This window comes from Halichoerus grypus, chromosome 2 (genome assembly GCF_964656455.1).
Source record: "Halichoerus grypus chromosome 2, mHalGry1.hap1.1, whole genome shotgun sequence".
Classification (NCBI taxonomy): Eukaryota; Metazoa; Chordata; class Mammalia; order Carnivora; family Phocidae; genus Halichoerus; species Halichoerus grypus.
This window is the reverse complement of record NC_135713.1, coordinates 78,919,478-78,935,240: the sequence shown is the minus strand read 5'-3', so window position 1 is coordinate 78,935,240 and position 15,763 is coordinate 78,919,478. Positions and strand designations below refer to the sequence as shown.

The following is a 15,763-nucleotide window of genomic DNA, read 5'->3' as shown; positions in this document are numbered from 1 at the left end:
TTAGGTCAGCACCTTTGCCTCTGTTTCCTTCTGTAGTTTCAGATATTTGTAATTTAGCTTCAGATACCATCTTTCGTCTCTTTTGCTGAATGAAGCTTTGACTATTGAGTATAGAAGAAACAGAGCCATTTATAAATGTCCTGCTAGGTTTTTTCTTTTCTGGCTTTTTCTTTCTAGAGTTACCTATTTGGGTTTACATCTATTTATTCAAGTTTTCCAAATCTTGATGACTAGACTTCCAGTTTCAGACATCACCCATGGTTATTGATATCACCTGAATTGAAATTATTCTTTTTGGTTCTCCTGTGTATGATTTGATATTCATATACACTGGACTTCATTTTATTTTCAAAAATGTTTCTCTGAATTGTCACAGTCAATTTGCACCCTTTCCCTAACTTCTAGAAAGTTAACAATTATACCCACATGGAGGCAAATACAGACTTATTGGGCTCATGTCTCTCATGTAGGTCACTGATAAAAATAAATAACTTGGTGAATTTTCTCTTGAGGCAGAAAATAGGTTACTGTGGTCCCATGGAGAATATCTTCTCATTTTACTGTGATACATTGTTGCTTCTAGACAGTGATCATGTGAGTCCTTTCTGAAGCTCTGGCATTCATTTTTTTTCTGAACACAGTACAGCTAAGTGCAACATATGACAGTCATGTTTGAAGTTTTATTTTATTTTAATTTTAGTTATTAAAGAGGTTAAATCTAAAGCTGCATTTCACTGTCCTGTACTAACTGATAACAGCCAGGGTTGTTGTCTTCCAAAAATATTTAAACATAGATGCACATACAGAGGGTTTTAAAAATACTTTCATGATGTATATATTATTCTGAAATTTTCTTTTACCACTTAAAATTACATCATATCATCTCTCCGGTTAATAGTTATATGTCATATTCTTTAATAGCTGCATAATATTCTACAGTATGAATATACTATAATTTATTTAATCATTACCCTATTGATGGACATTAAGGTTGCTTCTAATTTTTCACCACTAAAAATCCTGTTTTACAACATTTACAATTTTGTAATGAGACCTCTTATGAATATATCTTTTCAGTCTGGTTCTTTTATTGCTGTAGGATAGATTCCCCAAAGTATAATTGCTGGGTCAAGGTGTATATGCATTTCTTTTTTTTTTTTTTTTTTTTTTTTAAGGAGCTTTCATATACTTTTTTTTTTTTTTTAATTTTTTTATTGTTATGTTAATCCCCATACATTACATCATTAGTTTTAGATATAGTGTTCCATGATTCATTGTTTGTGCATAACACCCAGTGCTCCATGCAGAACGTGCCCTCCTCAATACCCATCACCAGGCTAACCCATCCTCCCAACCCCCTCCCCTCTAGAACCCTCAGTTTGTTTTTCAGAGTCCATTGTCTCTCATGGTTCTTCTCCCCCTCCGATTTCCCCCCCTTCATTCTTCCCCTCCTGCTACATTCTTCTTCTTCTTTTTTTCTTTCTTAACATATATTGCATTATTTGTTTCAGAGGTACAGATCTGAGATTCAACAGTCTTGCACAATTCACAGCGCTTATTGCAATGGATATTGCCACATTACTTTGCAAAAGGTTTTAACAATTCACACTTCCATCAGCAATATGTCCATTTTCCTGCATCCTTGTAAACACTGGATGTTTTTACTTTTTTAAATGTAGGTTAAACTAATGTTTAAAAAAGAGTATCATGTTAAGAAAGAGTATCATGTTTTAATTTCTATTCCTTTTTTTCACTGATAAGGTCAATTCCTTTTCCCCCCCGCTTTGGTTTGTTTGTTTCAGTTTTATGGTCATTTGGATTTCCTTTCCTGAGATTATCCGGCTCATAGCCTTTGCTTATTCTTATTTTGAGTTGTTTGTTTTTTTCTTTTCAATTTGTAGTTCTTTATATTTTAGAACTAGCGATCTTATATTTGTATTTTTTTAAATAAACTTTTAATTTTAGAACAGCTTTAGATTTGCAGAACAATTGTGAATATAGTACAGAAATTTCCTGTATTACCCTCATCCTTCCTGCCCCATTTCCCTTGTTATTAACATTCTACATTAGTATGGTATATTTGTTACAGTTAATGAACCAACACCGATACCTTGTTATTAACTGAAGCCCATATTTTATTCAGATATGCTTAGTTATTTTTTCTAATGTCCCTTTTCTATTCTAGGATACCATCCAGGATACACATTACATTTAATTGTGATGTCGCTTTAAGCTCTTCTGTGCTGTGAAAGTTTCTCAGACAGTTCTAGTTTTTAATGACCTTGACATTTTTGAGGAGTACTGTTCAGGTATTTTGTAGAATGACCCTCAGGGGGTTTATCTCTTTTTCTCATGATTAGATGGAGTTAATGCTATTTGAGAAGACGATAACAGAGGTAAAGTGCCATTTTTCTTCAAGTTTTTGTTTTAATCCCTGTTAGTTAACAGAGCGTAATATTAGTTTCAGGTGTAGAGTTTAGTGATGTATCATTTACATACAACACCTGGGGCTCATCACAACAAGTGCCTGCCTTAATCCCCATCCCCTATTTCACCCATCCTCCCACCCACCTCCCCTTGGTAACCATCAGTTTGTTCTCCATGGTTAATAAAGTGCCATGTTCATTGCATCATTTCACGGGTACATTCCAGCAACATGACTTGTTATTGGTGATCACCTTAATCACTTGGCTGCGGTAGTGTTGTGTTTCTCCACTATCAAGTTACTCTCCCCTTGCCACCCCCATTTTCCATACGACTGTACTAGGGAAGGAAGTTACTGTGTGCAGCCCAAACATTCAAGGAGTGGAGAGTTATGCTCCACTTCGTATGAGGGTGCAGTATCTATGTAAATTATTTGTAATTCTGCAAGAGGCATTTGTCTCTTTCCATTTATTTATTTATTCATACTCGGTCATTGTGCTTTTTAAAATTTTTTTATTTTTAGTACTTCTTTACTGGTACTACAAGATGTTCCAGATTCATCTGGTATATTTCCTGCCTCAGTCCTAGAATCAGCCACTTCTCTAAGGGACCCTGGTTCCTTTTACAGGACAGTAATATTAGAAAATAACATCTGGGCATTAGGTATGCTGTTGCTATGGGATCAGCTGAGAGAGCAAGGAAATGTATGTGTATATAGGTATATGAATAATTTTTTCTATATGTAACCATCTGTGTCTATATTATACTAAACGTAAATTCATACTGATGTTTCCAATTCTAGTCCATTACCACATGGCTCATTCCAGTCTCCTCCTCTTGTTTATTTGTAACCTCCTACTCCAATAATGAGAAACCTGGCTCCCACCAACTGCCATACAGTTTTAAAAATTTTACCATTATATATTGTAGTATCAGAATTGTTAACATGTACTTACCCCAGGGGAGAGAACTTTGCCAGCATGAGTTCAGTACTTATGCCAGTTTTTGTTTGTTTTGTTTTGTTTTGCCTTTAGTCTTATAGAATCTACCAATTTCCAGTTATTTAGGTCAGCACCTTTGCCTCTGTTTTCTTCTGTAGTTTCAGATATTTGTAATTTAGTTAGATTGTTTTGCTATGTTCTCTATTCCATCCTAAGATCTCTGACCTCCTAAATAATGTTTAAAATTTGTGTACATTGAGGTTCACTCTTTGCTATAAAAGGCTATGGGTGTTGACAAATTCATAGTGTCATATGTCCACCATTACAGTAACATATAGAATAGTTTTAATGCCAAAAATATCTCTGGTGCTTATTCAACGCTTATTAACCCTTTCTCCCTTCATAACCACTGATCTTTTTACCATCTCACTAGTTTTTTGTTTTACAGAATGTGACACAATTGGAATATAATTAGATACTGAACACAGCCCTTTCAGACTGATTTCTTTAGCAATATGTACTTAGGATTGATACATATAGTTTTATAGTTATAGTTTTAGTTTTATAAATAATATTTTTTAAAAATCACTTAATATTTCATTATATGGTTTACTTATATGATAAGTTTACTTATCCATGCACTTATTGGAGAATTTCTTGGTGACTTCCAGTTTTTGGTGATTATGAATACAGCTGTATAAACATTAAGGTGCAGGTCTTTGTGTGAATATAAGTTTACATTTAGTTAAACCTAGGAGTACTATTGGATCATATGGTAAAACTAGACTTAGCTTTGTAAGAAGGTGCCAAAATGTCTTCCAAAGTTGCTATAACCACTACTGAATGAGAATTGTGTTGCTTTGCATCCTTGTCAGCAAGTGGTATTGTCAGTGTTTTGGATTTTTTTTAATACTAACAGCAGCTTTATTCATAACTGTCCAAATGTGGAAGCACCTGAGATATCCTTCAATAGGTACAAAGATACATAAAATGGGGTACATTCAGGCAATGGAATGTTATTCAGGAATAAAAAGAAATGAGCTATCAAGCTATGAGGAGACATAGTGAAGAATCTTAAATGCAATATTACTAACTGAAAGAAGCTATATAAAAAAGTTACACACTATATAATTCCAATTATTTTGTCTGGAGAAGACAAAACTATGGAGATGGGAGAAAGATCAATGGGTTGCCAAGGGTTAGGGTGAAGAAGGAAAAGAACCCAGGTGTTTGTCATCCCAGGATTCCCCTGCTGGATTCTCGTAGAACTCTGGGATCCCATGAGATCTGGCTTCCTTTGGGAAGAATGGCTGTGGCAGCAGAGCCTTTGGCCTGATTCCATCATTTTTGAGTGCCCCTCACACTCAGCTTGAGTTTTTTTGGATTTTAACCATTCTGATAGGTGTGCAGAGGCATCTCATTTTTGTGTTAATTTGCAATTCCCTAATGACAAAGGATGTTGAGTATATTTCATACATTTATTTGCCATCTTGGGTGAGGTGTCTTTTCAAAATTGCCCATTTTTTAGCTTGTCTGATTGCACTAGTTAAGACTTCTAGTACACTGATGACTAGGAGTGGTGAAAGGGGGTATTCTCATCTTATTCTGGATTTAAAGGAGAAAAAAATCCATTTTCTTTCCAGTAAGTATGATGTTAATTGTAGGTATTTTGTAGAGGTTATTTATCAGTTTGAGGAATTTCCCTTCTATCTCTAGTTTTCTGCTTGTCATGGATTTTGCAAATATCACCATTCTATAATTCGTCTTTACATTTTGTTCTATCTCTTTTTATATACATTTTACACTTGTTTCGCCAACATTTTCATATATGAAGTCTCAGATAAACCGTGAGCTTCTTTGTATCACTTGCTTCTTCCATTCTTCCTTTATTTTTTTCTCTAATGTGTAAGACTTCTACATGGTCAAGCTTATAGACTTAGAATTTTTCTGGGCTAAATTTCTAGGGATTACCACTTCCTAGTTTTTTGAACCTGGAAAAGTTCTTTTACCTCTCTGAGCCTCAATTTCCTTTTCCAAAAAAGTTGGTGTATTATTCCTTCCTCATATTTATAAGTGCTGAACAAGTGGTTGCTACTATCTTTTTCTTTTATGGAAAAAGTTACTGTATTTTTTTCTTTCTGGAAAGCATTGGCATCACACTCTCCAGCTGTGTGACATATCTGAGGAACAAAAGTGACCAGAATATAGTTCCATTTATGCAGCTGCTTTCCTCTGTGAGCAGAGAAATATCTTGGTCATATTTTTGGTCCAGCCATGTTATATCACTGTTATAAATAAGTAATCTCTTTTTAATGATTAACCTTGACCTGAATAATAAAAGTGGTGTTAATTTTTGTTGCAGGGAAACTTGATGGAGACAAACTTTCACACACATGAATAAAATGCTGGGGTTATAACCTGGAAAGTTGAGTGCTTAAATGCTTTACAACAATTATAAATCAACGCAAGGAATGTTATTAAGTTACTAGTATGTAAAATTCTTAGTATACTATTATTTCATTACGGCATTCAAGTGGGACTTGTGTGTCCTACACACACAGGTGGTAGGGGTCAGAAGCTGATGACTTCTGTCCTTTGTCATAGTAGTTATTTTGTATATCTCAGAGTTACATCACAAATTAGGAACGACTTGGCTAGAAATAACTAAAATTCTGCTGGGGAGAGGATTTAACTGGGAATGTGCTCTTGGAATTTCTGAATTTGAAGAAGTATGATTGCTGAAAACATACCAAATGTTTGAAAAATAGTATTTGCCAACCATATAAAACCAGGATTAGTTGTGGACTAGAAGTTGAGCCATTGGTGTGATGGGAGCCCATTGTTTCCCTTGTTTTAAATTGCTTATCCTTTTTTGATTTTTCCAGATATGAAACAGTAATCATATTTTCCACTATTTAGCTCACAGAATGTTAGAAGAGAATAGGATAATGTGGGCCTAAGATTCTTCATTTGTTTTCCATCACTTACAGGCTGAAATCCAAATTCCTTAGCAATATCATAGTGGTTAAAAACATAGGTTTTGGAATTAGATAGAGGTTGTAAGCCCAGATTCTGACTTTGCCACATAGGGCCATGTTCTTGGGCAGTTTACTTGAATGTTCTAAGCTTTAGTTTCCTCATCTATGAAATGCAGATAATAATAGTCCCTTCCTCCTAAAGGATGGAATGAGAATTAAACTGGGTAATGTTTATACAGTACAAGCACAGGGTTTGGTACATTTTATGTGTTCAATACACAGTAGCTGCTGGTATCCATATTACCATGGCATATAAGGCCTTTGCTAGCTGGTTTTTTCAACTTCATCTGCCATCATTAACCCCCTAAATTCACCCCATTTATCCTGAATACACTCCTCTATTATTACATACCTTCCTGACTTTTCTCCGCTGTGTCTTTTTGATATAAGAAATGTTAGCCTATTCATAGGTGGCTTCTCTTTAGTTAACACATAGTGGAACTGTAGCCAGTTGACTCAAGAAAATTGTGTAGAATTAAACTAATATTGGGATAATCAGGGCCATGTAGGGGGCAGGCTCCAGAGGGAAGTCCCAAGACAATGGGAGCAGGGACTCCGCTGCCAGCCTCATCAGCCTCATCAACCTAGTCCACCTCACTCACCTTGCTTGCCTGGCCATAGCCACCCCAGGGACTTTGAATTTGTTGGGGATCTTCCTCAGCAGACTCTGCCTGGAGAAAGGACCACCGTTTGGCTTGGTGGCTGTCCTGACAAAAAATCCCAACAGCAGGATGAACTTCATGAATTAGGAGTGTGCCATTCCAAGCAAGAAAGAAATGCCATGGGAAAGAGGCTTGTTTAAACTACGGATGCTTTTCAGAGACCACTATCCATCCTCACCCTCAAAATGCAAATTTGAACCACCGCTGTTTCACCCAAATGTGTACCCTTTGGGTACAGTGGGCCTGTCCATCCTTGAGGAGGAAAAGGACTGGAGGCCAGCCATCATGATTAAGCAGATCTTGTTAGAAATTCAGGAACTTCTAAATTAACCAAATATCCAGGACCCAGCCCAAGCAGAGGCCCACACGATTTACTGCCAAAACAGAGTGGACTATGAGAAGCGGGTTTGAGCACGAGCCAAGAAATTTGCACCTTTGTAAGCAGCAACCATGTGGCACCATAAGAAGGAAGGGATTGGTTTGGCAAGAACTTGTTTACAACATTTTTACAAATCTAACATTGCCCTGTACAATTACTAGTCACCTGGGGAGGGTTGAGCGGGTGCCCTTTTCCATCTCCGCCACTGGGACACAGTCCTCCACTGCTGGGTAGCCTGGTTTTTCATATAGGGTCTCTTCCTTCAGTCTTGTGTATTTTTGATTGTTATGTAAAACTTGCTTTTATTTTAATATTGATGTCAGTATTTCAACTGCTGTAAAATTATAAACTTTTATACTTTGATGAGCCCCATGGAGCTTGTTTCCTTTCTTTGCAGATGCAGGCATGCTTCATACGGTTTAGAGAGAGCTACTCAGCCTCCAGCCAGCCTCCCTCCTGCCTTGTGCCTTGTTCTCAGAACCTGAGTTGTGTTGCTTTTGAGCCTCAGATCCAAAATCCAAAGGCATCTCCTTGCCCCATCACTTCCTTTGTGTCTATATGGCATTTTGTCTGTGTTGCCCTTTAGAATAAATGAAATAAAAAAATAAACTAATTTTGAGATAATCATAAATACATAAGAATTGATCAGATAAGTATATATTCAGTATATTAATAATAAAATAAATGAAAATCCCTGTGTATATAAGACATCTTGAACCAGTGATCATTGGGCCAAACTAAGTGTAGACCTGTTTTGTTTGGTCTCTTGATGGTAAAATAAATCAGGAGAATTTATAATAAAAATTTGAATTTCTGGCTTCTCTTGAAAAGGTTGGAGATCTAGCAACTGAACCTCCATTGCTGCATAGAAATGGTTGGGGTTCTTCAATTACACCCACTCTCCATCCAAATAACATAGACACATCACAATAGCGTCTATGTGGCCACCAGTATAGAGTTCATCTTTTTCTCCAGGAAAGGTTATTTGATTAATGCGAAATAGGAAGAGTACTGCTCTTTATCCATTCCCAGGTAGGTAGAGTATAAACTGATCTACCTGAAGAACCAATAGCAGCCACCCACCCACATTGCAGAGTGCCTAACCAAATGTTCTTAAATATGTTTGAGCTTGGCAAAGCTTGTATCTCTATAGCTATATATAGTCTTGCTGATTTTGGTATTATTGCTTTGTTCTGTGCCCTCCTGAGAGGCCCTACAGTTTGTCCAGGTGAATTCGAGTTATTAATGGAGACGGTGGCTTGTATTAGACGAGTCCTGTTCTCTTACAGCCCCGTGACCCAGGTACATGTGGTTTTGGCCACATTGTGGCAGGGCCATGGGGCCATGTGTACTCATGTTAGAAGGCTGTGTAGGAGAGTATTTGACACGTTCATCAGGCCAGTTTATAAGCTGAGGGTTTTTTTTGGGGGGGGGGTGTACATTCAAATTTTAACCACTTGAATAATTAAATGTTTGTCCCCTCTGTGACTACAGGTACCTCTCATAAATTCCCATGCTTAGGAGAATACTTATGAAGAACAAAGGGAAATGATTTAGCAATAATCTAGTTAATTTGGTCAATGTAAACACCTCAGTTGGCTATATCATATTATGTTTTGAAACTTGAATTGTGTACTTTTTATTGTTTACACTGACTAAATTGAGCATAAAATTGCCAGATCAGTTTACTCCATGTTTTACAGATACAGCATAAAAGCCAGATTAAGCAAAGAGATAGTATTTTTCTCTGAGCAGAGTGTGGGATTTGAGTTTCTTATCAGACTTTGAAAACTGTGAATGTTAAATTATACTAGGATGGTACTTCCTGTTTTTACTTGTCATTGAATTTATTTTCTTCTTCTGAAGCCCAGAGCGAGCTTTCAACTGCATATCCTTTAATGCATTGACATGGGAAGAGATGTGGTAGAGTTGCAGCCAGGAAAAGATTAAAAATTTACTCAAGAAAATTTTGTATCATTCAGTTCAAGTACAGGAACAAATATGATTTGTCTGAGATTTGGCAACCTCTCATCCCTCTTTCAAAATGAAACACATCAAAAACACCTTCATGAGGCACATACTAATTAGCTCTTGCTGCTTGCTAGTTACTGTGTTATTACCTACTCCAATCCAATCAGACATCCAAAAGGAGATCCATTTCTAAGAGACGGTGTGATTCAGTTGGATTAAGTACAGACCCTGAAATCTGACACTTGTGGGAATATCAATCAACATTATAGGTCTGAGTTTCCATAAAAGACATAATGTGATTTGCCCCTATGTCCAAATAAAGATATTATCGTGACTTAAAGGTAAATTGCTGTAAACGAAAATAATACAATTCAATGCATACCATAGGAAATAATTGGATGTATACATAGGCAATATGTTTAAGAGAATAACAAAGTGACTTCATTTTCATCCTTACACTCCTAGGGGACGTAGAGTGCCTAGCCCCAGCTGCCTGCTCAATGCGTGACTACTGAATGGATGAATCTGTCCATCAACAGTGGTGCTTTGGTAACCACTTACTCTAACAAGGTTAAGTTACTTCAACTTTGCAGACCTTAGACTTTTCTATCTGTGAAATGATTTGGACTAGCTAGTAAGAAATATTTTCTTGCAGATCCACAATTTGACTCTATGATTTTATGTATTGTAAAACTTGGCAAATATATATAACCTGAAGTGTTTGTGGGCCTTGGTTTGGTTACTGTAGGAAAACAGAAAGATTTTGAGTTTGACTTATTGAAAGATTATTTTTAAATTTTTGCTTATTGGTGAATTGAAACTCATTTGTATTTCTGAAAGTATTAGGAAAATATTAGGTGATCAAACATATTGGGGGCTGTTTATTTATATACATATACTTGATAGGATGGTCTTTGAGGATTAGAGTAAGAAAATGAGCAATGACTTAAATAATATGTTTGTATAAAATTAAATAATGAAAAGAAATTAAAACAAAACATAAATTGGTATTTTAATGGCCAGCAAACATCAACCATGACTGTTAGCATATGACTATTGTCCTAAGTGAAAATTTGTCCCTTCTAGTGGAAATTTTTTTTTATTATGTTATGTTAATCAGCATACATTACATCATTAGTTTTTGATGTACTGTTCCATGATTCATTGTTTGCGTATAACACCCAGTGCTCCATGGAGTACATGCCCTCTTTAATACCCATCACCAGGCTAAACCATCCCCCTACCCCCCCCCCTCTAGAACCCTCAGTTTGTTTCTCAGAGTCCATAGTTTCTCATGGTTCGTCTTCTCCTCCAATTTCCCCCCCTTCATTTTTCCCTTCCTGCTATCTTTTTTTTTTTTTTTTTTTTAACATATAATGTATTATTTGTTTCAGAGGTACAGGTCTGTGATTCAACAGTCTTACACAATTCACAGCACCCACCATAGCACATACCCTCCCCAATGTCTATCACCCAGCCACCCCATCCCTCTCACCCCCCACCACTCCAGCAACCCTCAGTTTGTTTCCTGAGATTAAGAATTCCTCGTATCAGTGAGGTCATATGATACATGTCTTTCTCTGATTGACTTATTTCACTCAGCATAATACCCTCCAGTTCCATCCATGTCGTTGCAAATGGCAAGATTTCATTCCTTTTGATGGCTACATAATATTCCATTGTATATATATACCACTTCTTCTTTATCCATTCATCTGTCAATGGACATCTTGGCTCTTTCCACAGTTTGGCTATTGTGGACATTGCTGCTATAAACATTGGGGTGCACGTACCCCTTCGGATCCCTACATTTGTATCTTTGGGGTAAATACCCAGTAGTGCAATTGCTCGGTTGTATGGTAGCTCTGTTTTCAACTTTTTGAGGAACCTTCATACTGTTTTCCAGAGTGGCTGCACCAGCTGGCATTCCCACCAACAGTGTAGGAGGGTCCCCTTTCTCTGCATCCCTGCCAACATCTGTCATTTCCTGACTTGTTAATTTTAGCCATTCTGACTGGTGTGAGGTGGTATCTCATTGAGGTTTTGATTTGGATTTACCTGATGCTGAGTGATGTTGAGCACTTTTTCATGTGTCTGTTGGCCATTTGGATGTCTTCTTTGCAGAAACGTCTGTTCATGTCTTCTGCCCATTTCTTGATTGGATCATTTGTTCTTTGGGTGTTGAGTTTAAGAAGTTCTTTATAGATTTTGGATACTAGCCCTTTATCTGATATGTCATTTGCAAATATCTTCTCCCATTCTGTCGGTTGTCTTTTGGTTTTGTTGACTGTTTCTTTTGCTGTGCAAAAGCTTTTTATCTTGATGAAGTCCCAATAGCTCATTTTTGCCCTTGCTTCCCTTGCCTTTGGCAATGTTTCTAGGAAGAAGCTGCTGCAGCTGAGGTCGAAGAGGTTGCTGCCTGTGTTCTCCTTTAGGATTTTGATGGACTCCTGTCTCACATTTAGGTCTTTCAACCATTTTGAGTCTATTTTTGTGTGTGGTGTAAGGAAATGGTCCAGTTTCATTCTTCTGCATGTGGCTGTCCAATTTTCCCAACACCATTTGTTGAAGAAACTGTCTTTTTTCCATTGGACATTCTTTCCTGCTTTGTCGAAGATTAGTTGACCATAGAATTGAGGGTCCATTTCTGGGCTCTCTATTCTGTTCCATTGATCTATGTGTCTGTTTTTTGTGCCAGTACCATATTGTCTTGATGATTACAGCTTTGTAATAGAGCTTGAAGTCCGAAATTGTGATGCCGCCAGCTTTGCTTTTCTTTTTCAACATTCCTCTGGCTATTCGGGGTCTTTTCTGGTTCCATACACATTTTAGGATTATTTTTTCCATTTCTTTGAAAAAAGTGGATGGTATTTTGATGGGGATTGCATTGAATGTGTAGATTGCTCTAGGTAGCAGTGACATCTTCACAATATTTGTTCTTCCAATCCATGAGCATGGAACGTTTTTCCATTTCTTTGTGTCTTCCTCAGTTTCTTTCATGAGTATTTTATAGTTTTCTGAGTACAGATTCTTTGCCTCTTTGGTTAGATTTATTCCTAGGTATCTTATGGTTTTGGGTGCAATTGTAAATGGGTTCGACTCCTTAATTTCTCTTTCTTCTGTCTTGTTGTTGGTGTATAGGAATGCCACTGATTTCTGAGCATTGATTTTATATCCTTCCACTTTACTGAATGCCTGTATGAGTTCTAGCAGTTTTGGGGTGGAGTCTTTCGGGTTTTCCACATAAAGTATCATATCATCTGCAAAGAGTGAGAGTTTGACTCCTTTGCCGATTTGGATGCCTTTTATTTCTTTTTGTGGTCTGATAGCTGTGGCCAGGACTTCTAACACCATGTTGAATAGCAGTGGTGATAGTGGACATCCCTGCCGTGTTCCTGACCTTAGGGGGAAAGCTCTCAGTTTTTCCCCATTGAGAATGATATTCGCTGTGGGTTTTTCATAGATGGCTTTTATGATATTGAGGTATGTACCCTCTATCCCTATACTCTGAAGAGTTTTAATCAAGACAGGATGCTGTACTTTGTCAAATGCTTTTTCTGCATCTATTGAGATGATCATATGGTTCTTGTTCTTTCTTTTATTAATGTATTGTATCACATTGATTGATTTGCAGATGTTGAACCAACCTTGCAGCCCAGGGATAAATCCCACTTGGTCCTGGTGAATAATCCTTTTAATGTACTGTTGGATCCTATTGGCTAGTATTTTGGTGAGAATTTTTGCATCCATGTTCATCAGGGATATTGGTCTGTAATTCTCCTTTTTGATGGGGTCTTTGTCTGGTTTGGGGATCAAGGTAATGGTGGCCTCATAAAACGAGTTTGGAAGTTTCCCTTCCATTTCTATTTTTTGGAACAGTTTCAGAAGAATAGGTATTAATTCTTCTTTAAATGTTTGGCAGAATTCCCCTGGGAAGCCATCTGGCTCTGTGCTCTTGTTTGTTGGGAGATTTTTGATGACTGCTTCAATTTCCTTAGTGGTTATAGGTCTGTTCAGGTTTTCTATTTCTTCCTCGTTCAGTTTTGGTAGTTGATACATCTCTAGGAATGCATCCATTTCTTCCAGATTATCTAATTTGCTGGCATATAGTTGCTCATAATATGTTCTTATAATTGTTTGTATTTCTTTGGTGTTGGTTGTGATCTCTCCTCTTTCATTCATGATTTTGTTGATTTGGGTCATTTCTCTTTTCTTTTTGATAAGTCTGGCCAGGGCTTTATCAATCTTGTTAATTCTTTCAAAGAACCAGCTCCTAGTTTCGTTGATCTGTTCTACTGTTCTTTTGGTTTCTATTTCATTGATTTCTGCTCTGATCTTTATTATTTCTCTTCTCCTGCTGGGTTTAGGCTTTATTTGCTGTTCTTTCTCTAGCTCCTTTAGGTGTAGGGTTAGGTTGTGTATTTGAGACCTTTTTTGTTTTTTGAGAAAGGCTTGTATTGCTATATACTTTCCTTTTAGGACTGCTTTTCCTGCATCCCAAAGATTTTAAACAGTTGTGTTTTCATTTTCATTTGTTTCCATGAATTTTTTAAATTCTTCTTTAATTTCCTGGTTGACCCATTCATTCTTTAGTAGGATGCTCTTTAGCCTCCATGTATTTGAGTTCTTTCCAAATTTCCTCTTGTGATTGAGTTCTAATTTCAAAGCATTGTGGTCTGAAAATATGCAGGGAATGATCCTAATCTTTTGGTACTGGTTGAGACCTGATTTGTGACCTAGGATGTGATCTATTCTGGAGAATGTTCCATGGGCACTAGAGAAGAATGTGTATTCTGTTGCTTTGGGATGGAATGTTCTGAATATATCTGTGAAGTCCATTTCGTCCAGTGTGTCATTTAAAGTCTTTATTTCCTTGTTGATCTTTTGCTTAGATGATCTGTCCATTTCAATGAGGGGGGTGTTAAAGTCCCCTACTATTATTGCATTGTTATCCATGTGTTTCTTTGCTTTTGTTATTAATTGGCTTGTATAATTGGCTGCTCCCATGTTAGGGGCATAGATATTTACAATTGTTAGATCTTCTTGTTGGATAGACCCTTTAAGTAGGATATAGTGTCCTTCCTCATCTCTTATTATAGTCTTTGGTTTAAAAATCTAATTTGTCTGATATAAGGATTGCCACCCCAGCTTTCTTTTGGTGTCCATTAGCATGGTAAATGGTTTTCCATCCCCTTACTTTCAATCTGGGGGTGTCTTTGGGTCTAAAATGATTCTCTTGCAGACAGCATATCAATGGGTCTTTTTTTTTTTTATCCAGTGTGGTACCCTCTGTCTTTTGATTGGGGCATTTAGCCCATTTACATTCAGGGTAACTATTGAAAGATAGGAATTTTGTGCCATTGTATTGCCTGTAAGGTGACTGTTACTGTATATTGTCTGTGTTCCTTTCTGGTCTATGTTACTTTTAGGCTCTCTTTTTGCTTAGAGGACCCCTTTCAATATTTCTTGTAGGGCTGGTTTCATGTTTGCAAATTCTTTTAGTTTTTGTTTGTCCTGGAAGCTTTTTATCTCTCCTTCTATTTTCAATGACAACCTAGCTTGATATAGTATTCTTGACTGCATATTTTTCTCATTTAGTGCTCTGAATAGATCATGCCAGTCCTTTCTGGCCTGCCAGGTCTCTGTGGAGTGGTCTGTTGTCAATCTAATGTTTCTACCATTGTAGGTTACAGATCTCTCATCCCGAGCTGCTTTCAGGATTTTCTCTTTGTCTCGGAGACTTGTAAGTTTTACTATTAGATGTCGGGGTGTTGACCTATTTTTATTGATTTTGAGGGGGGTTCTCTGTGCCTCCTGGATTTTGATGCCTGTTTCCTTCCCCAAATTAGGGAAGTTCTCTGCTATAATTTGCTCCAATATACCTTCTGCCCCCCTCTCTCTTTCTTCTCCTTTGGGATCCCAGTTATTCTAATATTGTTTCGTCTTATGGTATCACTTATCTCTCAAATTCTGCCCTCATGATCCAGTAGTTTTTATCTCTCTTTTTCTCAGCTTCTTTATTTTCCATCATTTGGTCTTCTATATCACTGATTCTCTCTTCTGCCTCATTTATCCTAGCAGTTAGAGCCTCCATTTTTTATTGCACCTCATTAATAGCCTTTTTGATTTTGACTTGGTTAGATTTTAGTTCTTTTATTTCTCCAGAAAGGGTTTCTCTAGTATATTCCATGCTTTTTTCAAGCCCAGCTAGTATCTTTATAATCGTCTTTCTGAACTCTAGTTCCGACATCTTACTAATGTCCATATTGATTAGGTCCCTGGCAGTTGGTACTGCCACTTGTTCTTTTTTTTGAGGTGATTTTTTCCATCTTGTCATTTTGTCCAGAG

General features: G+C 37.0%; 1 long non-coding RNA gene across 3 annotated transcripts in view; it reads left to right on the top strand.

Annotated features, from left to right (window-relative positions):
- Nucleotides 1-15,763, top strand: part of LOC118530792 (uncharacterized) — a 230,827-nt gene that overhangs the window by 176,424 nt on the left and 38,640 nt on the right. Inside the window, exon 6 of one of the 3 annotated variants that reach the window (XR_013445690.1) lies at nt 7,842-8,053. The exons of the other annotated variants lie outside the window; for them this stretch is intronic. This is a non-coding gene — a long non-coding RNA (uncharacterized LOC118530792). Of the gene's footprint in view, nt 1-7,841; nt 8,054-15,763 lie in introns of those variants that run through there. 3 annotated transcript variants of the gene reach the window in all.